The sequence below is a fragment of the Aythya ferina genome (assembly GCF_964211825.1).
Source record: "Aythya ferina genome assembly, chromosome: 2".
NCBI lineage: Eukaryota > Metazoa > Chordata > Aves > Anseriformes > Anatidae > Aythya > Aythya ferina.
The window spans coordinates 70,868,575-70,890,846 of record NC_140297.1 but is presented as its reverse complement, the minus strand read 5'-3'; the positions used below and the strand labels follow the sequence as shown (position 1 = coordinate 70,890,846).

Here is a 22,272-nt window from a genome sequence, read left to right as displayed (position 1 = left end):
AATAACAGCATCCAAGCCTTTGAGTCACTAGAAGTAATTTTTCACTGGTGAGTCACAGTATCTGCACATCCTTGCTTCCTGGAAACTTAGGGTACTTAAATACGCAATATCTCATGAGTATCATGGCTGTATCATGGAGACAGTTCTCCAAAGTGTGAGGTTTCTCCTGCTACCTTTCAGCTCTAGCCAGTGTCCATGGATGCTAAACATGCTAAAGGACCCGGCCTCAGGATTACTTGTTAAAATCAAATGGGAGGGGTTTTAGTAGCTTCCAGAGGAACAAGGACATGCATTCAGTTTCAGACACTTGACACTCATCTGACCTGTGCTCAGCCATCTCTGGCAGCGAACAGCAGCTCCTGGAGGATTCATCCTCAGCTTAATCCAGGGAACCAGGAAGCTGCAGAAGCTGTGGCTGTGACAGCACACAACTTCGCAATTTTGGCAGTCTGGGCTTGTGCTGACTAAGGTGCTAACACTGACAATAAGAGACAGCTTATTGGGGAATCTTTCTTCAGCTTCTTCTTCTATCCCAGAGATGTAAATCCACCACACTCGTCTTTCACCACCGCACCCATGCTCCAAGATGATTTCATCTGGCCACAGAAAAGACAGATGAAACACGAATGCTCCAGCACTTGTGGAAACAGGTGCAAGAAAAGACATAGGTGGAGGAATAAACAAATTGATAGATGTTTTTTAATCCTTTGACCTCAACAGTATTAAATTCCCTGATATTTTTGTTGTTGTGAATGTGTTTCCATCATAAAATTAGAAAGTGACAGGCTTTATGGCTTCATCTTAAAATATCAAAGGAAAAGGCACTGTAATGTTGGATGAGAGCATCAGTCAGCCTCCTGGGTTAACGATGACTAAAATTTTGCTCTTCCTTCTGAGATTTTACCAAGAGTAGTTTTGAGTTGCTTCATCAATACCAAAGTAACTGGATATTTATAGCATCCGTGGGGCTAGACACATCACTCCCTTGGACAAGCAGAGCCAAAGGAACAAGAACCCTGGTGGCGCAGAGAGGCCACCCTGATGAATGCCGGGTGCTGGCCGTGGAGGCCGCAAAGGGCTCTCCCCTCCCTGCACCAGGCCCACACGGGCAGGAGGGCAGGTGCCACACCACCGCCATTTGGTAGGCAGCCTTGTTTGGGTGTCAGCAGGAGCCCTGCACTGCCCCAGGCAGAGCAGGGAGATGAAGGAGCAGGGCAGATTTGGAGGGGGGAAGCCCTTCCTTGTCCTGGTTAAGCAGGATGGGGACACCTGATGTCACGGCCTATCAAGGTGCTTGTCACCCAGCACAACACCTCTAGGGAAGGCAGCAGGGCACAGAAGATGTCCGCCTTCCCAGGCTGGTGACAGCTAGGCATCAGCTGGCTTACCAGCTTCCCCCAGGGGCAGCAGCAGAGCTGCCGAGAGGAGTCTCTGAAGTGGCTCACGCTGCACCTCCAGGCAGAGTGCCTTGTCGCTGTGCTGATATGCTCCAAAATCCCTGAGCTGCTGATGGCAGCTGGGCTAGGGCAGCTTCTTAACTGGCTCTTGCTTCAGCAGGTAACAATCCGCCTTGTAGGCCACTGCCTGCATGTGGAAATCTCTCTCACTTTTATTTAATCTTGGGAGATTCCCTAGTGACTGGAGAGGAAGGGAAATTACAGCGTCCCAAAGGCCTGAAAGGCAAAACTTAAGCACAAGCTGGATACTGAAGTTCCTTATGCACGGCTGCAAACCCCAGCCAAAGCCCTCAGGCACAGTGCAGGTAGGTTAAACCAGATCACTAGATGAGTATGCCCTTACGCAGGCACCGTCGTCAATAGGATTTCTGCCCCACTCACAACAATGAGCCTTTTTATAAAGCCCCAGCTTCCTGATCCACCTTCACTGCCAGTGCTGGAAATGCTGACAAGCCAGCTCCAGCTCATCGAAGTGCTGTGGCCACGGCGAAGCCACCCCCTTCCTCCTTGCCTCCCCAGACACAGGAGAGCCGGCCACAACCCTGGCTGTGTCACGAGCTCTCAAGAAATTGGCAGGCTTGGCCTTGCTGCTGCTGAGGTGTGAGCACGTGTTTCGTTTGCCTGGTAAGCCGTGGTAGAGCGGCGGTGAACATCTGGGTTGAGAAAGCCGCCGCTGCCACTTGCAAAGCATAGGTGAGTCAAAGCCCTGACAATGGGGATGTAAATGCAAAGCATTTACAGACAGAACAGGAATAAAAACCTCACGCTGTACTGAGAAGCACAAGGCAAAAATCACTGGTGACTGTAAAAAATAAATTAAAAAGCTAGGCTTTCAGTGGGGTCAGAGCTAAGCATGAGCTCTTGCTTCAGCCCAGGGACAACTGTGTCCAGCCTCTGTGGAGGAGAATCCCTCTTTGACTGGGGAAGAACACAGGCAGCAGGCACAAGAGAGCAGCACATGGCAGCAATCATGAGAGAGTGGCAAACAGCCATCCTGACTGGTGGTCACAAAGCTGTCCAGCAGCTGCACAGGGGGAAAATAATAAATAAATAAATAAACAGCAAGAGAGAGATGGAGTGAAGGAGGAGGGGAGGAAGTTTTAAAGACAAACAGATTGAGAGCAGCCTCTCAGACAAGTCACAATTCACGGAGACAAGCACGTTCCTCCTCTGAGAAAAGTACCAATAAAGTAGGGGGCATCTGTGAATGGATAAAAAATAAAAAATAAAGGAATAAAACCTGGACAAGTAGGAAGCTGCAGTCAATCAGCTTCATACATATTTAACAGGGATGTTCATCCAAATAGAGGCCTGCCTGTAGTGCACTAGAAACGAGTCTGCTGCCCAGAAGGAACACACAGAAAGCCTCGCTCACAGCCAGCATGGGACGGAAAGGCAGAGGATGGCTCAGTATTGTTGGGGAGGACAGGAAAAAAGCAGCCCTGATGGAAATGGAAGAGATGGTCGGAGGGATCGGGCAGCCCCTGCTCCTGTGCTGATAAGATATCCAGGGAAGGACATTCTCTCCAGTCCCTGACCCAGGAAAGACAGGAGAGGCCATGGTCTGCTTTGCAATGGAAATCTCACTCCTGGCACTGGCTGCAGGGGACAAGCAGTGCTGCTGTCTGTGAAGCCGGAGAGGTTGAACCGTGGCCCAAGAAACAGCACAGTTGTCCAGGCTGCGATAGCCCCAGGAAAAAAAAAAAAAAAAAAAAAAAAAAAGCTTTAGCTCTTGTTTTCTGGTTCAAAGTTCCTGCTCTCAGTGCAGCAGAATAGCTTTGACAAGCCAGAGAAAGCCAGAGGAACATGTGCCAGGATCATGACTGATCTCAGGAGGATGTGGGGTAGAGGGATCGCATCTACATTAGTCTCTCTAGCAATGGCCTGGGTCCAGGCATAGACTTGGGTTATAAACCTCGACACACACCTCAGTGGGCTCTTTCAGACCCACATTAGCAAGGATTCAAGCCTGACAGAAACATGCTGCACTGAACCACCTTGCTTGTGCTCCACCTCCACCTTGGCTGAACCGACGCCTCTGCAAAGACAACGTGTCCTGTACCAGAGATAATCTACAGGCAGCCTTCTGCAACCCCTTGACACAGGACATCACTCAACAGATGTATTAATATACACTGGGCTTGCCCCTAATGGTACAAAAATAGGAAACCCACCTTAGTCTACTAGCTTGGGAAATGTCATTGCAGGATTCCCCCTGATTATTGTCCTCCATCGGCATCCCTATGAAACACAAAGACAATTCCTACCAAGACCTATTTCCTCTCTACCCAGCACAGCCTGTAATAGGAGTTCTGCAACCCCAGCTATGTCCTCGCTGACACCTGCTCAGCCTCAGAGCCCTCCAGGGGTTTGCACAAACACGACTGGCTGAACTTTACGGCAAGGCACGGGAAAACAGACAGTCTCATCCCATGGGATGCTATGACCCTGTTGACACAGCTCACAGTGGCTGCTAAATGGTGTTTCCAGAGCAGACTTCCCTCTCTTCAAGATGCAGAGGCTCTCTCTGGGGCAGAAACAAAGGCTCCAGCCTGCCCTGTTACCTGTGGCAAACGAGCATCAGCTAGCCAAGGAGAGGCTCTCACCTGGCAGATGGGAAGCAGAATGTAGCTGAAGAAAAAGAGGAGCACACCTACAGCACATGACAGTGGTACGTGATATGTTCCAGAGATATGTGAAAATGACGGTTATGAAAGAGATGGGAGGGGAAAAAAAAAAAGAAAGAAAGAAAGAAAAAAGTTTCTTGGCTCATGTCCAGGGGGAAAGGTTCATTTCTGTCATCAGACTTAATGGCTGAGCCTAGGGAGAAATGCAAATGCTATCAGGTCCTCCCTTCCCAGGGAGAGAGCAGGGTCAAAGGCAGCCCCACCTCTCCTCCCCGCATGCATGCCATCTGCCTCCGCCTGACCCGAGGCTGGCGGTTGTCCTGAACTGCCATTTTAGCCGGGTTTAAGGGGAGCAGCAGCAGCCTGGTGATTACTGCATCATGCAGGGAATCAGAAGTACTTTTGCCTCAGGCACCACGGTAAGCTCAACGGGAACCCGTTTTCATGCGTCAGATGTATTACATGGATGCCACACATCCCATTTGGCAACTCCCTCAAGTATTGCAAGCTTCTGGACAAAGGGACTCCCAAACTCCCTGGATCTGGCACAGCACTCACCGACTTGAATTTAGACTCGCATTCTTGGCCAGAAGCCCCGAGCGAGCGCTGTGAAGGAAGCGCCCTCGTCCCCCCTCTCCCTCCTTCCCCTCCTACCCCCGGACGGAAGGCATGTTGAATCGCTCCTCTTCACGGGCCAGGGAGTGCTCTTCTTCTGGAACAAAACCCTCCGCACGGGGAGCTCTGCTGCTCCTGCTCTTCTCAGTCCATCAGAAGAAATGCTGCTGGGATCCTGCTCTGCTGCAGCCAAAACACATCGCAAAATCCAGCTAGTTTCACCAGGATTTTGTTTAGGAAGAAAACCAGGAAAACAAAGCGTTCCAGCAGTGTTGAAACATTTATTTTCAGCATGTTTGCAGAGCAACATAGCTTTTTTAAAAAATAATAATAATAATTAAAAAAAAAAAAAAAACTTAAACACTACTGTCATTTTGATTTTCTGTTTGTATTGCATCAGATAAGCTGCAAAACTCAAAATCAAAACTTTCAATTGACCCAAAGCAAATAAAGGAGTTGGGTGTAAAAAAAAAAAAAAAAAAAAAAATCTGAAGGTCATCCTCTATAAAACTGAACTGAAAACTGAATTTTCAGCTTCTGTACAAATGTCAAAAATTATTTGAATTAATTTCTCAATCTACAAAAATCTCCTGGCGGAGATAAGCTTTTACCACTAGGTAGGATGGGACAAGTGCTGTGTTGTGTAAAATGCTGTTATAAAAGTTTTTTAACTCCAGTAAGGTGATCTAGTAGTACAGCGTCTAAAATTTGAAATTAAAGAAAGTGAAATTCCCTTCACCTATAAAAGCATAGCACCAGGAGATAAGCTGTCTGTACATCAGGATTTTACAGATTCAGGAATTATGTGACCTTAAATGTCATTTCCGAGCATCAGTCCTCAATGTGACTTTTCAAACTGGTGAGATGACTTCAGCATCCTATTAGTTGTGTTCTCATGTGCATGTATGCACCTCCACTGGTCTTACAGTTGTAAGTTAGGACAGGATTTGGGCCACGATATCCATAGGGCAAACGGCAAATCCTTAGAGGAGAGGGAAAAAAGAGACAGTAACCCTAGAACAATTAGTGAAGTTAAAGACAAGAAAATTTAATAATGTCAATAGAAGCAACGCCATGAGTTAAGTCTAAGTAAAGCATTTGGACTTTAGATACCATCTAGGTTAAGGACTCTGTAGGAATCACTGAACTGAGCACTAAAAGAAAGCCCCTTTGGAGGAGGCAGCAGCTTTAAATCTACAGAAAGCAGCTTTACCTACCGACTGCAGGCAGAGAGCACAGAACACTATGCTTAAGCAGCAACTGCAGGAAGCACGTGGGTGGCAGCAGCCATCCTCCACACCAGCATTGGGTGGAGGACACTGCGACCAGTTCTGGCTGGTTCCTCTGGGAAAGCTCTGCTCCGCAGCAGCATCCACCGCCAAGGTGCACCACACTTTCCAGGGGCCCGCAGCTGGTTTCAGGATGAGCCTCCTGGAATTGCCAGGGATGGACGCAGAACAGCCAGAAATAAAACTTGAGATCTTGGACCTAATACAATAGGTCTTGGAGGCTGTACAAGAGTCACAGAGATCAGATGTCACCCAGTGATTAGGAGAGGGAGGGATAATATCAAAGAGAAGGCAGGCCAGCTACGTTAAGAGGAAGAAAACTCCTTCGATTCAAGCCAAGACCTATGAGTCAGAAGCTCTAGTTTATACCTTTGGCAGAGCCGAAAACTTCCTGTGACATCTTCAGCAAATCCACTGTGCTCCTCAATACAACAGTACAATAATTCAGAAGGATCAGAGCTTTAAATTAACTGAAGTTTACAGCCTGCTTGGAGCTCCCAAGGTGAAAAGTGCTCTTACCTTACAACCCAGCAGCAAAACCCTCCTGCCACCCATCTGCTGCGCACAGCACAAGCACTCCCAGTAGGATACCATCCACAGCAATACTCACGCTGATGTAAAACATGCTTTAGCACTTGCTGCTTACTGTACTGCCATTAACAATAATGGCCCGGCATACTGCTTCCTCCTGTGCTTCCTGCACCTTAAAGCCAGCTATATCCCACTGCGTTCTTCATGAAGCGAAACTACTCCTATCATTATACCAGGTATATCCAAGTAACAGGAAAAGACAGAAGATTTGTTATCAGGTGCCATGGGAAGGGAGGAGGATGGCGATTGGCAGTTTTGGCAGCTATGTGAATGGTGCCAGGTATGGCTGTTTTGTTAACCACCTCCTTGTCAAGACAGCCAGATCCATGGGGATTCATATTTGGAGAAGTCTTTCCAACACACTGTTAGCTCTTATCTTGAGCTGACATTACATGCTGTTCACCACAGGCCATGACAGAAGTTTTAGCAGCAGCCACCAGAGTAGCAGAATATTCTCTGGGAGAAAATAATAATAATATTTAAAAAAATACCTTGAATAATATCAGTTGTTCTACAGCTTCTGCCTTCCAGTTGGGGATATTTGGCTCTGAGCTGATGAAAGCACTTTCAGAGTATCAGCTGGAAGGAGTAAGGCATCCAGATGTATTTAACAGAAGTAAAAACCTATGTATGCCCTACGTTTCTTGTCTGAAAGTCACCACCCAAAAATAACTTGTGATCAAGTTATTTTTATTTAGAGAAGAGCCTGTGCCTTGAGTTTGGATCCGAGTCCAAATTCCACTACAGTTTTGGACTGTTGTTAAGGTAGGATGCTCCGTTCTGGCCCAGTTCAGAAACGGGATGACCAGTAAGGGTGACCAGTATTCTTGCTTGCTCTGTTTTGTCTGTGTACATGTCAAGGGTCCTTTTGACGGTTCTGTATTTTTGGATCTGGAAATCCTGAAGGATCCTTAAAAAACACGTGCACATTTTCTTCCTGCTTTCTCACATTTCTGAACGAACCCTTGAGCCCAGGAGCTTTCTTGTTTGCCCCAACTGGATACTCTCAAACATTTTATTACAACTTTTTGGTTCAGCTTTAACCACAGTGGTATTAACATAATAATTAACATAAATGTCTTGTAAAATCACTGTTAGTAAATTTGGATAATAACAAACTCTTAGGTATCTGGGGTTTTGCTGCACTGGGTACCCATTCTAGAGCTCTTCTTTATGCAGGAGGGTGACACAGCTCCACACACACCGTTCCAGTGGCTCATGTAAGAAGTGAGCATTTTACACGTATTTTACACACATGCTTTGTACAAAATATCCAAGTATGTATTCACCCCCCCAAAAAACAAACCTGAAACAGCAGCAACGTTATCTGTCCCAGTAGATGTATCCAGACCCACACGCATGCATTGCCTGTCTTCAGACCTGTAGGAGGCAATGCCGGAGCTGCCTGAGGCTGCAGACATGTTCTGTGGGAAAGGCTGAAGCCGCCTTTTCTCCCTGTCCCTCCTTACTAAAGCCCATGGTAATGCAAATGCTCCCTCTTAAAGGTAAAGCAATGTCAGCTGGGTCAACTAACACCATCTTTGTCAGCACTGAAAGCTATCTGACAGACTTCACCTGACAGATTAGGAAGACCTTGGACCACCTTTTCTAACAGCAGAGCAGCGGGTATGGGAGCCATCAGCAGAGGGTTGGTAGCAAGCATCTGGAATGGCTGCAAGACCTCCAACCAGCTCAGCTGTTTGAAAATTAATGTCTGTCCGCAGTCCTGTGGCACTGAGCTGGTACATCTTCAGACATCCTTACATAAATCTCCAGTGCACTCAAGAGATTTATGATAAACACTTGCTCTTTCCTTAACCTCCAGAACCTTTTCCACCTGCTGAATAACGTAAGATTCCTTCCCCTCAGCCAGCCTGTTCAATATCTATATAAAGCCTGTAGAGAAGATTCGGTGGCACCATGGACTGACTTGTCAGCAGTACACACATGACACCCATCTCTACATCATCTTCACCTCCCATGCAAATAACACCATTACCCAGCTCTTCAAGGGCTTGGCTGAGATCAGCAAATGAATGAAGAGATGTTGGCAGAAGCTGAATTGTCACAAGAGCCTGGGCTGAGGATGGTAGAGGAAAGTATTTCACATTTCCATAATATCATTCATTCTCCATCACTGGCATTAAGACTAACTGGAGATTTAATGTTCATCTGAACTCATTCCTCCTGGAAACTCCGATAGCTGCTGCAGCAAAATCCTCTGTCCTTCACTACTATTTCTGGTCAGATGACTTGTTAGTTTGAATTTGGCCCTTATGCTTGATTTCTAAAAACATTTAGAAAAGATACCCTGTGCAAAAATGTGTTGGTCTATTTATTCAGCAACACAAGACCACCAAGCAAGCTTGAGCTGAGCTCTCTGCTCTGCTCGCCACTCAGTCCCAGTTTAAATCAAAGGTCTTATTTTCACAGCCTTCATCACCTTAGCAAAAAAAAAAAAATGGTGTAAGGACAGCCACAGTTATGTTGGAATCTGACAGTTACATTGCTCTGTAACAAAATAAATACTCAGTTTGAAGGATACGCCCACCAGGGACAGAGGTTCCCTGGTGCCTAGGACACAACTACAGAGTCCTGACCAAATGCAGGAGAAAACCATAAATCTCAGAAGTCCAGAACAAAAAGGAAACTCCAGTTTTTCAGCCCAGCCTTCCCTTCTCTATTCTAATTGTACCAAAACCACCAGTACAAAACTACCAGTAGTCCATGACTGGCAGGCATGATGAAGTCTGATTTCCAAGGGCACACTCCAGTGCAGGTTCCCCGGTGCCTGACAAAAGGTGACCTGAGCTGACAGCATCGTGATGTTTCTAGCACAAACAAGCTCTCTCTTGTGCCTCTTCTTTTTAAAATGTTATAGGAACTTCAGTTTGAAATCTCTGTTCTTTTGCCAAATTCAGCTGAAACTGACCAGCAGGCCCACACTTTTGGGGATGGGGGGAGTTAGGGCACAATGGATTCACATGCACAGACACACACACAGCATGAATTAGAGAGATTGTTTTATTAGGAACCAAAGCTGGCACACCTAAAAAGTGCCCTATGTAAGATGTAGGAGAGAAAAAGAGAAACAAATGTTGATGGTGCTTTGTGTTTGTTTTCAAGAGCTTGTAAAGTAATTAGAGGCAGATACATAAAGTCACACATAAGCCTTTCAATAGAACAGCACCAGTTAGGCAATGAAAAACTTGAGAAAATCACAAATAAATAAATAAATAAAATTAAATAAATCCACACCACAGTGCCCTAGGTAATCAGGTCTGAAACAACAACAACAAACTAAAATAAACACAAAAGCAGCTTTTCAATTGTATGAAATGCAAGATAAGTCGACAAGTCTAGAAAATACCCTGAAATGCACCTGAATCTGTGTCCTTAAGTTCTGTTTAATTCAGCACAAAAATTAGCTCTGAAGAATACGTCAGATATTTATTTCTGACAACAACTGGCAATACTTGTGTGTGTTTCAAATGCAAGTCCGAGAACCTTTTGAATTGTTAAAAGGTGTGTGAAGGTTGTAAAGCTCAGAAGTCTTGCCAAGGATGATACAACTTTGCTGAATTTGTTAGCCTTACATTCCCATGAATTTTTCACAGTCACCATTCAACGTGACATCTGCCTAAGTCTGTCCAAATCTTTGGGTTCATGTGACAGGGAAGAAGTGACCAGGCAAAACAGCAGAAGAAACGTGGAATCACCAAAGAGGCCCAGTCAAAACCTGTGCCACTGTGGGGTTATATCTCGCCAGGCTCTCCTGGTGATTGATTCCAGCAGCAACATTTGGGTTGGCACACAGTACCAGTGAGTCAGCATTTTTAAGTTACAACTGAGAAAACAAGAAAAAAAAAAAAAATAGTTTCGTTATTTGGTAAGGCAAGGAGCATCATAATGTGCTCAAGCTTTAGTGCAAAGCAACCTCCTCCCTGTTCCCTCCCCAAAGCCTGCCTTATTTTCCTAAACTGTCGATTCATAAACCAGGAAGGGTGCTGCTGCTTTCTGCTTCGTATCCTCTGTCCTGCTTGCACATGTGCTCAGCCAGTAACAGGCACCCAGAGCGAAACAGGATTACGTTCCTCTGGTTTGGAGCGTGAGCACAGCCCTGGGTGGGGCTGCCGGAGGATCAGCTCTTAATAAGGTGTCCAATTTATAATCTAGCAGGGTGAGGAGCAACTGGCTCTCACAATGAATAGCTCTTCTGTCTTACCATCTCCTGAGGCTGGCTGCCTGGCCAGCCTGCCTCATCCCTTTCTTTCTCTCTCTCTCTCTCTCTCCCACAGATGTTGCTCTTTTACTAACTTTTTGCTGTTTCCCAGGCTGGAAATATAAAGAGGAAGGAAAACAAGCAGCATCCACCCGCATCTCGTTGGAGACTGCAAACCGCGGCAGAACGAGCAAACTATCTGCTAGCTAGCTGAATAGGAAATTGAGCTAGTCACTTATTCCAAGGAGGCTGAATTTCATCTTATGGTCCTGCTCCCGGGGTGCCCAGAGATGCCTGCACCAGGCAGGCTCTGCGGCCCCGACACCCTTCCCCTCACAGCTCAACATGGCCACAAGCCTTCTCTTCAGGGGGGAGCCGGGGCTGGCCAGGCAGCGGTAGCTCTCCCGCAGGACCAGCAAACCGAGCAGCCCCTGCAGCCACAGCCGGCTGCTTTCTGCTGCCAGGAGGGCTGGGAGCCGGGGCTGGCTCCCGAGGGGGACCGGGGAGCCTCTCGCTGCCCTGGGCCCCCGCCGCCCCCCGGCCGGGCCCGGCCCGGCGCAGCACCCTCTGGCGGCACCCGGCGGCCGGGCTCGGGAGCTGGGCCCCGGCCTCCCCTTCCTCCGTGGCGACACCTGCTACACACAGCGCCTGGGCAGGGAAAAAGCACAAATCCACCACGGCCTGCCTTCAGGAAATACACCTCTGCCTCCAGGCACCTATAGGCCCCCTTTCCGTGCACAACGACTTGTTTCCCTCCACAGCGCTTAAACAAAAATTAACTACATCGCCACCTGGAAAGCCACCATCGCCCTGTGCTGCTCCCCTTGCCAAAGAGCAGTGAAAGGTGATACCGGCAGCCACCTGATCAGGCCTTGTCAGGGTAGGGGGCATCTGGCTCCCGCAGGATTTTTTATACAAGCAGTCTGTTTCCAGCACCGCCGCTGCTTCTGTAGCAGGATGCTGTTTTCAGGATGTGATTTAAGCTGAACTAACGACCACAGAAAAAGAAGAAGCAGGGAGCGTGCACTCGGCTTCCTGGAAAAGACACCCAAGCCGATCCGATGGCCTCCTGCAACCACAGCCTGTCCTCTGCAGCTCATCCCAGCCAGCACTGTGGGCTCAGGGGTCGTGGCGAGCCGTCCGCAGCTGGCCAGGGAGCCTGCCGAGTTTGAGCAGTGAAACGCACAGTGTTTTCAATTAACAGCCTGCTCGACAGCCACGTCACGGGCTGTGAGAAATGCTAAGTGTCTGAGGCAGCTTCTTGGTCCAGGCTGTTTGGGGGGGCCGCCGTTCTGCCCCCATCCTCATGGGCTGCATCTGGGAGCGGTGCAGGAGATGGAGAGCACAAAGGGACAAGCTTAGCTGCAGTACCCGTTATGCCATTGAAAGAAAAAATAAAATAAAAAATAAGATGTCAACAACTTCTACAGGCCTAATTGTTTCTTCTTAAACAGATTGTTAGCTTATGTGAATCAGGGTAGCTCTGCTGAGTAAACCAAAGAATGGAAAGGGGGAGGGGGATAGCCTTGGGTTCAGAAAGACACAATATGGGTCTTTATCCACAGCAAGCCCCTTGCTGCTGGGTCCTGAGTAACATTAACTTACTGCCACCACCCCCACCACCAAGAGATAGTGGCAGTAAGGCAAAGAGACACAGGGTGGCAAATGGTAAGACCACATTCCTGCAACCACCTCCATGCGAGGCCACCTGAAGAATCGGGCCTTGGCTCCCTGCAGCTTCTGTTCTTGCCCTGCTGCTAAGCCCTGTCACGAAACCGAACCACATAAAACAAGGCTGATGAAAACCCAGAAACTGTTATTTTCTGAGCCAGATTCCTTCCTTGCTCTCGTCCACCCTACAGCCACGTGCACCCTGGACTAGATAAAAGGGAACAGGTATAAAGAAAACATGACTGCTTCTTTCAGCATCAGTGCCAGCTTGGAGTGTTCATCCAACGGCAGCCTTGTGAAATGCTGGGAAATCCCACTGCGAGCAAAAGAGAAAAAGCTGTGCTTTAATTTCAGCAAAACACTGCATACAGACAAAGAACAGGCGGTGAGTGAGTGATGCAAATGCACCTAGCCAGATTTCTCCACTGGACCTTCAAGAGAAAAAGAGGTAAAACATCAAGCACAAAGGGCAGCCTGAGTTCTCCAAACACAAAATCAGGACAAGCCAAATCCTGTCCAATTGCACAACATTAAAGAGTGATTCTGTGCTCTCTTACCTTGTGTTAAGGCAATAGCAATGTTCTGACCTGCAATGATTTATGTGTAGTAAATTCATGCTCATAAACAAGTGAGAGGAACCAAAATCTCATGCCCTAATCCTTCGAAGCAAAACCAACCTCTTTATGGGCATGTAACATTTAGCTGAGCTTGCTGCTAAGGAGGTAATGTTTATCCTTATTTGAATCCAATAAAAGACCAAAACAGGAGCAACAGTGCTCAAAGAGCTCTTCTCCTTTACATGTGCAAGTAATGCTAAAAAAATATATAAGAATAATAATAATAAAATAATAATAATAAAAAGAATAATCGCTTTACATCCTTTACTAAAGTTAATTAATTTAGCCTTATGTCTCCCCAGCTGGACAGGTGTTATCCCCACTAAACGTATGAGCAAGCTGAGTAAGACAAACCTGGCCCTGTTTTTCTCAGTAGCATCTAATTTTCAGTGCACTTCTGTGTACAGGCAGCTTCTGTTAATTCTGGCTGGAGCTGTAAGTGATTAATACATGTGCAAGACAGATTCTGGGTATCTTGAGCTACAGGGCTAAAATTAAAGCCCAAGCCTGAATATGTGAACCTAAAGGACTTACCCATGGCCGGGCAAGACAGGAAATCTGTTGCAGGATCAGGAAAATAAGCCAAGTCTTCAGATTCCTTGGGGCTTGCCTCCACAAGAAACATAGGGAAGAAATGTAAAATTACAGCACGCCAACAACTGACTCCCCAGGTGGACCCTTCAGTGCTCACTGCTTTTAAAGAGCAAATTTTAACCCCTCTGTAAATTCATCCCTACACACACACACGCAGGCCGAGTTCTCGCTTACTGCTGAATGCTGTGGCTCATTGCCACTTTCTAAACTGAAAGGTGGTGGTGACAAGAGAAGGATGTGGTGACTCAGGAGGTAGCAATAAGAAAGCCAAGGGTAAAGTTTCACTTTGATTTCAGCAGCAAAGCTCCCTGTGAAGATGCTCTTGGTTTGCAATCAGCCAAGCAGTAGCTCACCTGAGTTTCACAGAGGGGAAGCCACCTCATGCTTGGCATACACAAAGATTATGTCTCACCTAGTTTTAAGGCAGATGTGGACAAACCAAGTTGCTGTCCCCATTAGCAGGAGCACAATGGCAGCCCAAAGGAGGAGCTGCATGGTTTTGTGCTAGAAATAAGCAGCAGGTCTCTTTGCAATCATCTCCCTAGAGATAATCTAACAAAGTCCACACAGGGGGCTGGGCTACAGATGCATGTCCTCCCAAGCTAAGTGCTAGTAGAAAAGGTTATCCTCCCAGCCTGTGGTTACAATCCCTTCAGATCTGCTTTGTTGAACTGTACTTGAATGCTTCACACATTTTTTTTTTCAGCCTGAATGGGGGCAGGTTAGCAGCAACGTAGTATTTTCATTTTACAAGCTACCCCCTCCGTGCATGAGGGGAAGCTCTCAGCCCACAGCCTGCACCCTGGACCTGAAAGCAAAGCAGCAGAAACCCCCAGCACTAGGGAAGAGCCAGTGATGGTAACTTCTGCCACAGCCTGCATGCATAACTGCTGCCTACGTGCAGGGTGACAGTGTCCAAGGCGTTCATACTCAGGCTTGTCACACGCTGGCTTTCACGTGGAGATAAGCCTGCTGCTAACACATCCAGCTTGGCTAACATTTTATGTATTGCAGGCATAGCTTTGCCATTTTTTAAATTCTCAAATCGGTGTGATGTAGATTCACTGGCAAAAATCAGTGTAGAGATGACCTGCCAAAACTGGTGGGTCCAAAGGAAGATATTCAACACATCCCAAGCTGAGCTAAGCATACACAGGCCAGGATTTCTGGGTGCCAGCCCATCTGTACAGAGGAACAATTGCAGTTGCTGTTGCAAGCAGCAGCATGCAGTGAGGGTGCCAGCCGACCACAAAGTGACCACCCAGGAGATGCATACAGTACACAGGCAGGCGTAAGGTCGCTTTATTGTCTGCTGACTTCAGAGGAGTAGGAAGACCAGAACAGACGTAACACAAAAACACATTTTTGCCATTTCAAGTTGCAGACATCCATCTGTTCAAGCTGAAGTGGAGCCCCACAGTATCACTGCCCTTCATCCCTCCCACACCCCCAGAGACTTATACCCGCAGTCCCATGACGCTGAATCAAGTGTTGGTGTAGCTCCACTCTAAAGATTTTTTTAAGGACTTTTGGGTTAAGAAAAAAAAAAAAAAAAAAAAAAAAAAAAAAAACTCCATACATCCTCCCTAAAAATCACTTATTTTCTTTTAAGTGGATCATTTCACAGACCCGGCTTAAAGGGCAGCTAGACAGACAGCTGAATCAGCACAGCCGATGAAGCAGTAACCTGGGGCCACCGAAAAGAAACCGACCAGCGCTGCTGCCTCACTAAGCTGCAAGCTACAGCAGGACACCTGACTGTGGCCCAGCTCCTCCACTACTTTCCAAAGCATGTGTTTTTGTTTTGTTTTTGTTTTGTTTTGTTTTCTTTATGTTTCCTAAGGAAAAAAGGTTTATGCAATTGCTCTGTCTGTCAGCCTTCCTGCAATCCCTTCCAAATCTTCTGCCCAATCTCAGGCAAATCTGAAAGTGTCTTGAACGTGCAATGTCTCTTTAAACCACCAGCGTCTGTGTAGAAGCCCAAGCTGGTGTCTCTCTGCAGGGAGAAATGCAAGAAAAACTCAGCTGCCAGCCAGTGCTCCTGATGAGCCAACACAAGAGTCTGGCCTACAAATTTCAGAGGGACACAGAGGGTGCCGAGTTGGTGAACTGGACACTCACCCTAGGAAGGATGGCTTTATCATTTTGATTGCTTATGCACAGCCCGATTTAATCCTGAGCTGGAAACTGTGAGCATGGAGAATTTAGTGTGTGCTGAGGTTTTAAAATGCAGCATCCTCTCCGAAGTTCCTTCTGGAAACTGTTGAGATGTGGTTAGTGCTCTTAGCTCTGTTCAGTTATTTCTGTATCAGACTATCATAAGATTAATTGTCTGAACAACACCAGTATTACAGCCATCTTTAGCGCGCACACACACACACACACACACACATACAAAAGTGATATTTTCTTCAATGCAAGGACTCAGATGTACCATTTGCACAATATGATGCCTGATGCTGTATTTATATTGCTTAAATGTGTTTTCTGAGGGGAGCTCAAGACAAAGATGAATTCCATCTAACATGAGAGGAAAGAAATAACTTGCTATCCAGATAGGTTGTTCACTGAACTATAAATCACAGAGAATAACCATGCATACTGTATTCCTGCCTATTCCCACAGCCTCCCTCTTGTCATCACAGAGGTCTTTAGTATCCTGAAATACAGCTTGACAATAAAAATTAATTGAAAGTGTGCTAGAATCATTGACTTTTGGAGTTTCACAGTTTGCCCATCCTTAAATAACTCTGGTTATAAAATCCTGTTTGTGCTACAATTCCTTGGCTCTCTGCCACGTAGCATGTACAGAAATCAGCAGTGTGTGCAGCAGGGACTTAGCCGGCTATATGAGTGCACATAATGGACTTTCTTCTTTAGCTCAGCAGCAAAATACTGAGTCAGATCTAGAGACCGGTTATAGTCCCAGTGGTGTTTACTCCATGTAATTAGCAGTATCAAGTGTGTTGTCTTTTGGGTAGTCTGATTGTTTCCATATGCACAAGTACCTTCGGTGAATGCACACAGGGCAAAAGACAGACAACGCTCAAAGCGCACACAGTGCTACGGGAAGCACATATGTTTTAAATATATTATCTCTGCAATTAAAAGGAGATTATAAATTGGTCATATAAATCTTCAAGAACAGGGTCAGCGGAGAAAGGAAAAGATCTCCTTTCTAAGCATGCACTACGCCTAGGTAAGAGCTCGCACTGCAGGTCCTGTGATGGGCCAGACATTTCCTCGCTTGCCTACTGGCAAGTGGCATGGATCAGCAGCTCAGGCCAAGCTGGAAACCTTGCTCCCGAGCTGGGGCGCGTTGCTGCGGGCAGAAGGCTGCTGGTGCTGTGCTGGGGCCCGGAGGAAGATCATCCGTGTTTGTGGTGGGGCGTGCCTGGGAATGCTGCGCAACATTAATCTTAGGGGCAGGTACTTGTTGAAATTCCAGTTCGGAGGGAGATGTCTGAGGCAGAGCTGGGCCTTGCCTTCACAGCTGAAAGAGGTGTGCTTTTTAACCTCAGGGTAATGTTTCTGACCTGTCCCGAGGTAAAAGCGGTGAAGCCAAGGAGCTTCAGCTCTCCTGTGAGGCAAACGAGGCAAGGTCAGCACCCCAAATGGGGGTATGCTGCTGGCCTACTTCACCACAGCAGCAGCAGTTACAGCAAGGTTAATAAATAAATAAATAAATAAAATCCTTGAGAGCAGGAAAGACAGGCCCTAACATCTGTTTCGAAATTAAGGGCATAAAAGGTGTTTTGTCTGTTTTCTTTTTTCTTTTTTTTTTCCCTCTTGTTCTCCCTCTCCCTTCTCACGCTCCCCCACATTGCTCCATCCTCCCCAGCCATGCTCCCTTGCCCTGGCTCCCAGCCCTGCGCCCCGCGGCTGGCTGTGCTGCTGGGGGACATGGGGAAGGAGGAGAGGCAGGCAGAGTGATTCCTGCTGTGGCCTGGCTGCTCTGGCACTGTGCTGCCCTTCGTGGCTCTCCTCAGGGTGCTCCCGGCGCCGCTCACCAGGGCAGGGCTGCTCCAGGCCTCACCCATAATGGCAGCACACCTCGGGCTGTTCTAGGCTGCTCCTTCATGTGCCTGCTTTTACGGCCGTGGGGGGGGGGGGGGGGGGGGGGAGTCTGAAGAAAGGTGATCTTAGGTAACAGCCTCAGGATGCTCCCCAGTTCCTGCCCTTAGTGCACCCCAGGCTGTGTGCTGTCCCTTGTGCCACCTTGCCAGACTGGGGCTGCCTGCTGGCTGCTTTCCTCCAATCCTCCCAAAACCTGCTCAATATGTGCCCATTCTGCAAATGGTATTTTAGTACTGTCCCATAGCGAACCACTGTTTATAAAAAGGACTCGTCAACGAAGTGTTCTTGGCCAGGATATTACAACTTGAGACTTCATTGCAGCAGATACGGTAAAGATCTCACCTTAAAATGTGCTTTACAATACAGAAAGTACACCTTCAAACTTGAGCAATTGTAGCTACATTTACTGTCTGTACCAACCTGCATCATACAATTTCACTCTTCAAGCTATAGGAACTAGCACAAAAAGCTCTCAAAACAAGCTCTTTAGTTAATAAATCCTCATGATAAATTACTACAAAGCAATATTTTATATATTTTATATATTAGTTATTATATTATTATATACCTAGATATGTTAGCTATTGTAGCTGATATATAGCTATTTTCTATAGTTCTTCTTGGAAATATCACGCAGTTGCCGATTTGGACAGGATTTTTGTAAATTTAGTCAGAAGCAGAGATTCTTTATAGGAAAGGGTTTACACTGATCATTGAATACATTTCATTAAACAGCCTAGCAATTTGTTTTGGTCATGTCTTCTGACATTAGGGATGGGGATGTTAGGATTTCAATAATAAACTATCAAACCATATTGCAAATTGTCACTGTTCAGTAATTTCTTGAGAAGTTTGACTAGATGAAAAAAGGTATTTGTAGCACTGCTGCTACTGCCTAATCGGAAGCGTATTTGATCTCAAACACGAGATTTGGTTATCTCAGTGAAAAATACAGCATCACAAATCAAAGTTTAGTAGTTTTTACACCTATCACTATTATCTCTATGTTTCATATTTTCTTGTTTCTCTCCCATCCTTTTCTAATTACTCTTTGCCCATTTCCACTTCAGTGTTTTTCAGTGACAACTGAATGTCATGTCATGCAGTGCTGTCATGGTCACAGCAGATGAAGGGAAGCCCACTGTATTTACTCGACCTGAAAAAAACATCACTGGGGAGCTCAAGAGCATTGGTACAGTCTTTTATCATTGTTAACACCCCTGCAGGTGGGGAACTTTTCCCTAGCACACAGTGAGCTTTGAGAGTGAACTTGCCCTAACGCAGAAATACATGAGGAAGGTTTAAATATGATGCTTCAGGTACTACTGCCAGTTTAGTATTGGCCGTACACAGCACAGCACAGGCTAATTTAAAGCTTAGGTAAACAATAGTTAGATGTGTTTTAGGGCCCTTTTATGTGTGAAACATTAGGTTAATGAGAAGTATGAACATTTAGTTCAAATTTAATAAGTCAAAAGACAAATGTACTACATGTTCAGTATCTAGAACTCTGTTATATTCACATTTATAGAGAGAATCTGGAAAACCACCTTTTTCATGGTGCTGGAAATAATATACTGCTTGTGTGTCATGTTATTTTGAGTCATTATTAATCTATTACTCAACTATCTTTGTTAATTTGGTCCAGCTCTGAAGATTTAGGGTGATGTTGAAGATTAAGGCCCCCAAGTCCACGGAGGCAAGCATGTGTGTACCATGTGCTCAAGCACTTACAGGAGTGGAGCAGAAGTATGTATCAAGTCCAAACTTGAAAACAGGTGGTTTTAAGTTATACAAGCACAAAGAGCAGCGAACTTTTTTTTTTTTTTTTTTTGAGCAGCAGCTTTTATTTTTTTGCGTTCAGAAATTGAACAGCTATTTTTATTTCTGTTTCCAAAAAAAAAAAAAGATGATGATGAAGAAGAAGAAATAAACAAATAACAACAACAAGATAGCAGGCTGAGAAAGAATCTCGTGAAGTCTAGAGGCAGCTGTACAACCGAGGCTGTCCCCACCACACGCAAGCAGCGGATCAAGGCCTGTGGCCCTGGCCAGGCCGTGCTGTGGCTCCCGGGGAGAGCTCTGCAGCCCACTGGCATTGGCAGCAGGTATTTTGAAGTAACAGAACAACAACAACAAAGGCGTTCATTAGCATCTCTCGTGGAAGAAAATCCCCTTTAAAAATAAATAAATAAATAAAAGGGCCATCCCACCGCTAAGCAGCGCTTCTTAACAACGCCACGCTCTGAGGGGAGCAACGCTTCCCAGTTCTGCAGTGGGGGACAGGAGGGGACAAGATGGGGCCAGGCAGCACCCTGCCCTCCCCTCCTGCCAGCCTCCCTGGCAGGGCATCCCACAGCGTGGTGTGTCCTGGTGGTGGGGCTGAAGACAGGCCCTCACCAGCTCCTGCTGAGACCCAACACCCCTGGGGGGGTTGCAGGCTGCCTTTGTCACCCCTATACACACGTTTAGCCACCCCCAGGCCTCACGAGGTTTCTGCACCTCCAGCCTGGGTGCAGTCACCAATCCTCACCCGCACACCCCCATCCTGAGCTTGTCTGCACACCCTGCAAGCATACGGGGCTCTACATGGCCTAAAAAGGCACAGGGCAGGCTGTGGAACAAGGCCAGGGATGTGTGGGGTGCCCTGATGGTGGGGCAAGGGGAGGTGGGGTTTGGGGGTTCACGTCTGCCCCAAGATGGGGTGAAATCCCTCGTGACTGTGGGGAAAGAGAGTGTCGCTCGCAGGGTAACAAATGGGTGCCGCGAGCAGCCGTCAGGATGCAGAACCTGCCCTCCTCTTACTCACCTACCTGCCTGCCACGGGTGGGGGGAGGTTTTGCAATATCTGGGGAAAGGGACGAGCCCCGGGAGGATAAGAGTGGGAGAGGAATGGTGAGGTTTCATAAAGGAGGTGGGTGAGAGCAGGGCAGTCAGACGTGCACACTGAGGCTAATCCAGAGATGAGGGGATGGCAGAATAGGTATTGGGAGAGGAAATGAAACACACTCCTAGCCTTTCACGTCCCCACCAGGGAGAGGAGGGAGGGGGGACAGCCTTGCGCTGTATTTGGTGAGGGTGCATGAAAGGCCAGGACAAAAGAAAGAAGCACCATCACTGCACGTACAGGGCAGGGAGAGGGAAGTTGTCCCCTCCAGGCCTCACTTGCAGTGGAGGTTTTCTGTTCCCTCCCCGCGTGCTGCTGGGGAAACCTGCGCTTCTGCTGCTTGCTAGGAGACAGCACACAGCTCAGTGGCTACGGGTGTTACGAGGCTTGCTAAATGGAGACTCCTGCTGCCCTGTTGGTTGCTGCTGTGCTCTCCGAGGGAGGAGGAGATGGAGGAGGGAGGGATGTGAAAGTGGGTCAGGAATGTAACTAGACTCTGCCCCCCTTGTTGCAGGCACAGGCGGCGCTGCCTTAGCGATGGAAAGCAGGCATTTCACTGTTGATGTTCCCCAGTCATACGGCTGACGGTTACTAGGGGATCCTGAAGGATGTGTTTCCCTGTGACCCTTTGAGAAGAAAAACTTAGTTGCCGCAGTAACCAAGTTTGGCTTGGATGCAATGATGCAGTAAATATCATAGGTGAGCCTTGCTAATGGAGGAGGAGGAAGCTGGAGCTGCATAGGCTGGATAACTCTCGCAGGCAGCTCAGAAAACATTTAAAAAATGTCCCAACAAGCTGTATTACTTAAGTACATGGCTTGCATTTCCTGCTGCAGTAGAATGTTCAGATCGTATCCCCTCTGTATTGTAGATTACTAAGAAAACAGAGAGAGAAATAAACTGCCTTACTGATGTAGCAGGAGGCACAGAGCTCACTCACAACTCTGTAGTAGCACAGCCCTTTTGCAGAATTGGGATGCAAGTAATTTTTGTTTGATGTCCTTAATTTTTTGAAAGTAAAGGGGTATGAAGGAAGATGAATGCTGACTGAAAAAGATTTGCATTCTGCTTCTTTCAGCATCACTACTTTAGATTAAGAATTTTCAGTATTGTTACTTAGATTAACAGAGAGAATTCTTCAACCCTGCTCTTAAAGGAAATCTTCAAACTAAGTACTTTCAAAGTGGAAAACAAACTAAAAGAACAAGCAAAAAATAATTCGGCTTGAGGCCCAGTCACACAGCATTCGTCTCTATTCCCTCCCAACTTTTGTTGCCTGATTTCCATCTTCCTTTTACAGAGAAACAGGCATTTATTCACAGGGGTGGGGAATTGCTTTTCAGAGTGAGAAATAAGAACTGAAAAGAAACACAGAAGGCAGATACTGTGATATATCGTTTTCTTCTTTAACTGTTTTCTGGAGTTGTGCTTTTTTCTGAAGCACTGGTCTTCTGAAGAAAATCTGTCTTGCTGTATGATGGGGCCAGTCCTGCTGGCAGCCTGAGCATCAACAGGGGAGAACAGAGCTGGCAGACCCGCAGATGCATCAAGAGCTAGAGACACACCAAATATGTCATTGTAGGCCATGCAGCACATAGGTATGCACCCTGCCGATGGATGAGGGT

At 46.8% G+C, this 22,272-nt stretch overlaps 1 long non-coding RNA gene across 1 annotated transcript; it reads right to left on the bottom strand.

Moving 5' to 3' along the window:
- Positions 1-9,585: 9,585 nt before the first annotated feature.
- On the bottom strand, positions 9,586-11,300 carry LOC311432722. The gene is made up of 2 exons (XR_014690259.1): positions 10,546-11,300; positions 9,586-10,426 (listed from the first exon to the last, which is right to left on the bottom strand). It is a non-coding gene; the product is annotated as an uncharacterized lncRNA (long non-coding RNA).
- Between the last annotated feature and the right edge of the window lie 10,972 nt (positions 11,301-22,272).